This window comes from Papio anubis, chromosome 14 (assembly GCF_008728515.1).
Source record: "Papio anubis isolate 15944 chromosome 14, Panubis1.0, whole genome shotgun sequence".
NCBI lineage: Eukaryota > Metazoa > Chordata > Mammalia > Primates > Cercopithecidae > Papio > Papio anubis.
Genome location: NC_044989.1, coordinates 64707132 through 64713297, shown reverse-complemented (window position 1 = coordinate 64713297; position 6166 = coordinate 64707132). Strand labels below are relative to the sequence as shown.

General features: G+C 37.0%; 1 pseudogene across 1 annotated transcript; it reads right to left on the bottom strand.

Moving 5' to 3' along the window:
• Positions 1 to 571: 571 nt before the first annotated feature.
• Positions 572 to 2762, bottom strand: LOC101023085 (annotated as a pseudogene). The gene has a single exon (XR_636500.4). The product of XR_636500.4 is annotated as a 60S ribosomal protein L6 pseudogene (transcript).
• Between the last annotated feature and the right edge of the window lie 3404 nt (positions 2763 to 6166).

Sequence of the window (6166 nt, the reverse complement as noted above, 5' to 3'; positions counted from 1 at the left end):
CTGCCTGCTATTCCTCTTCTATCATGTACTTAACTTGCACATCACATAAATGTTCAACAACTATCTCCTATTTTATAATGAGAGTTGTGCAATTGCTTACATTTCTTTCTTTATCTTGGCTGCCAGGAAGCTCATGTACAGGTTTTATTTTCAGATACAGCAACCTTCTTGAATTTTTCAGTTGGCACATTTATTTATCCACTTTCTTTGAGTCTATTTTTAAAATGTTTCCTCATTTTTTTTTTTACTTACTATATATGATATTTTTGGAAGCTGATTCATACCTTTTTTGAAAATGAGGTAGGGAATAAATGAAATGAACGGATAATTATGCATTCCTCAGTTCCTTCTGCTTTCAACTTACTCTCATTTGTGATATGGAAGGAATTCTTGTTTTCAAAGATAAACTCCTTGCTATTTTACCAAAGACTTCAGGGGTGTGTGTGTGTGTAGCAAGATGCATTGTAGCACAATAGTTGAGAATGTGAACTCCAAAGACAGACCGCATGGGTTCAAATCCCAAAACTTCCACTTCCCAGCCTGGTGCCCTTAACCAAATTTCTTTCTTTTCTTTTTTCTTTTTTTTTTTTTTTTTGTAGTTAGCTATTTAATGAGGTTCTTAAGACATTTAGAACACCAATTTGTTAGGATAAATTCCATTCGTCAGGGCAAACACAGATCGCAGGTAGCCCTGGAGCTGAGGAACAGCTTTGATTTTTGGTAAAATTTGTGAGTCCATAGCTTTCTGATCAATCTCACACTGCTCTGTAATCTCGTATTTCTCTTTTTCTGTGTCGAAGATCTCACCTTCCTGGTGTCTGGGCTTCTGCAGCTTCTTCTTGAAGTAAGCATCAGTAAGATGTTTTGGGATTTTTACACTGCTGATATCGATTTTGGTTGAGGTGGCAATGACAAATTTCTGGTGTGTTCTTCGTAGAGGAACTCGATTGAGGACCAGAGGTCCAGTCACAGGTAACAAGCCACTAGCCAGCTGCTTCAGGAAAACCACCCTCTTGCCCCTGTGGCATTCAGCGAGGATGATCAGAATGGTCCCGGGGGTAATGCTGGCTCGCAGTTTTCTCACGTGCTGATTGAAGGGTTTTTTTGCCGTGGCTCAACAGCTTTCAAGGCACATCTTCAGTAGGATAATATCTAGGCATTTTGCGAAGTTTAACCACCCGGGTACCGCCGTTCTTGTCACCACCAACTGGTTTTGTAAGAGTTGCAAGAACCTTTTTTTTCTTTTCAACCTTGGATTTAGCGGCTGAGTACTTCCTGTTGTACATGGCCTTTCTGGAACACATGGCAGATCGGGAATACCTGCCAATTCCTCTGACAAGGACAGGGTTGCGGCTGCAGTGGGGCTTCCCCTTCTTGGGCTTCTTAGCCTTGAGGTTACCCTTTTTCACCTTGCCACCAGCATCAGCCTTCTTGGCTTCGGGTTTCTTCTCTTTAGTGTCTGGCTTCTCAACTTTTTCACCTGCCATCTTGCAAGATGGGAAAGAGAACTAACCCAAATTTCTTTCTTAATTCTGTGGACCTTAGTTTTAATTATAGAGAGTAATAATACTTACCTTATACTATGATTGTGAGGATGAAATGCTAATACATTAATACATGTAAAATGCTTGGAACATTAATGGTTATTGTTGGTGTGGGCAGGGCAGGGAGGTGGTGCTGGAAATCAAGTCCCTCTCCAAAGGTGGAGAGAAGGTGGCACTACTGGCTGCCCTCGGTTCCTCCCTTCCTCCCTCCCTCTTGCTACTTTAGCCAGACTGTAGAAGGGGGCTGGACAGTGGTAACTGGTTTAGAAATTTCCCTACTCTGCACAGCAGGCCTCGGTTTCCTGGTCAAGGTCCTTGCTCCACATGATCTCATTCTAATTTTCCCTACTTTACTTATTGAACCAAAAAACTCCATAGGGACTTATGTCTATTCTTATTTTAATCCATCTCTTGAGCTTTTCACTCCAATGGGTTTTTATAGGCTTTCTCTTTGCTTTTTGTTATTACTAGTCAGTCACTTTTATTTTTCTATTTTTTAGTTATATATGTTTTATATTTGATATTTTATAGTTATATATGTTCATCATTAGAAGAGACAAATAGTCCTAGAAGGCAATCTTTTGTTCCCTTCCCCACAGAAGTAACTTTCAGCTCTTTTTAGCTGACTATTTGGGATTTATTGCTATGTCTCTAAATGACATATTTGTATTGTTTCTAGTCTGTTTATAGTTTGTTTTAGTGGTTGACATCATGCTGCTATTCCATTATGAAAGCAAGAGATTTTCTTTTTCATTCTCATGCCCTATCACAGCCATTCATCCTCCCTCATAGGATATATAAATAGTTATATCCTAATTTGATTAGGTCATTTGTGATTAGGTAAGCAGCTTTGATTGCTGGGCCATGTAGTGTACTAAGAATACATTTCCTTTCCTATAGCAGTTTTTTATTTTCCATAGAATTAATGATTATTTTTCTCAAGTTCTATGATGTTGCTCTGGGAAGTGATGTCTTGAATATGGCCCCACAAGCACAGGCAACAAAAACAAAAATAGACAAGTGGGATTCCATCAAACTAAAAAGCTCTGCACAGTGAAGGAAACAAGAGACTAAAGATACAACCCACAGATTTGGAGAAAAGATTTGCAAATCATACATTGGACAAGGGGCTAACATCTAAAATACACAAGGAACTCAAACTACTCAATAACAAGAAAATAAATAACCCATTTTTTAAATGGGCAAAGGACTTAAATAGACATTTCTCAAAAGAAGACATACAATGACCAAAAAAAAAAAAAAAAAATACGAAAAAGTGCTTAACATTTTTAATCACAAGAAAAATGCAAATTAAAACCACAATGACATATCACCTCACAACTCTTAGCTTGGCTATTATAAAAAAGATGAAAGAAAACAAGGGCTGGTGACGATGTGGAGAAAAGGGAATCCTACACTGTTGGTGTATTGTAAATTAGTGCAGCCATCTTGGAAAACTGTATGGAGGTTCCTCAAAAAACTAAAAATAGAATTACCACATGATTCATCAATCCTACTACTGGGCATATGCCCAAAGAAATAAAAATTAATATGTCAAAGAGATATCTGCAGTCCTATTTTCACTGCAGCATTATTCACAATAGCCAAGATATGGAAACAATCTAAGTGTCTATCATGTATCAATGGATAAATAAATTTCTTAAATGTGGTACATATACACAATGGAATACTATTCCACCTTTTTTTTTAAAGGCCCTCAAATTCTGTTATTTGAGACAACATGGATGAACCTAGAGAACATTAAGTGAAATAAGCCAGGCACAGAGAGACAAATACCATCTAATCTCACTTGTATGTAGTATCTAATCAAGTTAAACTCATAGAAGTAGATAGTTGAATAGTGGTTACCAGAAGCTGGGGGCAGAGGTGAATGGGAAAAAGGGAGATGTTGGTCAATGAGTGGTGCCAATAATTAACCTAAGAAGACACAGTTCTGCACACTGTAATCCCAGTGATGAAATCCTGAATGATCAAAATTCCTAAAGTCTAAAATCCTCAAACTCTAAAACCTCTAATGTCTAAAATCTCCAAAATCACAATACTGAATATTGAAATACTAAAATCCAAATTCTGGGGAAGGGGTTAGTGTATTTTCAGTTGTATGTGGGATAGTTGCATCGTGTTAGTTGCATCATGTTGGGGGAACTATTAGCTTGTTATTGTCTTTATTTGGAAATTAAGTATGATTTAATGAAATGCATATGGATGCTAAGGTTAAAAGGGGTGGTCTTGTGGACTTAAATGTAGGTGTCAACTTGACTGGATTGAGGAATACTCAGAAACCTGGTAAAGCATGATTTGGGGTGTGGCTGTGAGGATGTTTTCAGACGAGATAAGTGTGTGAGTGTGAGTAGACCAGGTGGGGAAGGTCTGCTCCCAGTGTTGATGGGCACCATCCCATTGACTGGGGCCCAGAGAGGACAAATACAGAAGGCAAATTGGTCTTTCTCTGAAAGCTGGCGCAAACTTTTCTGCTGCCTTGGACATCAGAACTCCAGGCTTGGCACCCTTAAGACTCCAGGATTTACACTAGGGACCCTCTGGGGCCTGACGTTTTTGGCCTCAAACTGAGTTATAACATTGACTTTTCTGGTTCTAAGACCTTTGGACTTGAACTAAGCTATTCTATCAACATCCCTGGGTCTCCAGCATGCAGAGAGTCTGTCATGGGACTTCTCAGTCACCATAATTGCATGAGCCAATTCCCCTAATAAACCTCCTCTACTATATTAATACACATATCCTATTGGTTACGTCTCTCTGGAGAACTCTGACTAATACAGATTTGGTATTGAGGAAGCAAAGTATTATTTCTTCTTACTATATTCCTTATAACACATGAAAGAAATCTGTAACATTGTTCCCTTGCCAAAAGGCTATGATAAATTAAATATACAAGGCTACTTAATGGTGAAAGATGAAAGTTTAAAAGCTAATTATTATTGGTGCTTCAAAAGCGGAAAATCACTTAATTGCAACAAGCAAGCAATAACGAGACTTCTTTACATTTACAGCATGTGCTTACAAAATTTGAAGACCACAACCACTCTCCAAATACAAATGCAGAAACTGATTTGAAGATCACACAAGTGACAACACAGGCAAAAAATGCAAGAAATCTCCCCTGCCAACTTATTCAACTATGTATGACTTCTGCCTCTTCACAGCGCCAATTTGCTATGCTATGTATTTCATCTTTGCATCATTTTCAGTACTAGATGTATAAATTGTATAAAGACTTTTAGAGTTCTAATTCATTTTATGCATTTTTTGTAGATTTGATTCCATGAAAGTGCATGATCGACTGTGTGTAATCATTGTGCGTGCACATAAAAATGAAGAGATAAATGAAGAGATGTCCTTTTTATACATCTGCATTTATAAAATATAAAATTCCTTAAGATCTTGGCTGTTTGGGAGACTGTATATGTAGTGGTGACCTATCATGGTTTTTGATCAATCTTGTCAAAAGACATAACTTGTCTGTAATGGCATTTCAGATGACTGAATTTCAGATGTTAAAAAGCTGGGTGCACGCAATTGCCAACCATAGTGATGTATGTTTATACATTTTGCTCTTTGACATACTTCTTTATGAGTATGGTTTGTCTGCTCATAATTGTTATACTCTTGCAACTGTCGTTAGTATACCTGAGTGCTCATGTTTGCAAATCTACGTATGTTATTGATGCCTATTTTATTGTATACAATGCCCTATGAAGTGTTCTGTTGTGTTTTTATATGTTTTTCAAATAAATTCCCCTTTAGAAATGTGAACACATGTCTTTCAATTTTTTAAATTATTTTTTCCAGAATTATATTTTTGGGATTTTAGACTTCAGGGATTTTGATCTTTCGGGACTTCAACATCTGGGATGACAGCATTTAGGATTGCGTTTTTCAGGATTATGGCTCAAACCCATCAACAGGTACAAAGTTTCAGTTAGATAAGAGAAATAAATTCTGGTGTCCTATTGCACAGCATGATGACAAGTTAACAATAACGTATAATATATTGTATACAGTCACGTGTTGCATAATGATGTTTTAGTCAATGATAGACCACATGTGCCACCATGGTCCCATAAGATTATAATACCATATTTTCACTGTATCTTGTCTATGTTTAGATACGTTTAGAGACACGAACACTTACCATCTTGCTATAGTTGCCTACAGTATTCAGTACGGCAACATGCTGCACAAGTCTGTAGCCTAGGAGCAATAGGCTATCCCAATAGCCCAGGTATGTGGTAGGCTATACCTTCTAAATTTGTGTAAGTCACTCTATGATGTTTGCACAACAATGCAATTACCTAAAGATGCATTTCTCAGAATGTATCCTTGTAGTTAAGTAACACAAGACGGTATTTCAAAATTAACTAGAAGAGAGAATTCTGAATGTTCATGCCACAAAGAAATGAAAAATATTTGAGGTGATGGATATGCTAATTAGCCTGATTTTATCATTCCACAGTTTATACATGTACTAAAACATCACATTGTATCTCACAAATATACACAATTATTATTTGTCAATTACAAGATAACATTTTTAAAAAGTTGTTTTTCACAATTGTCTATCACAATTGTTTAGTTTT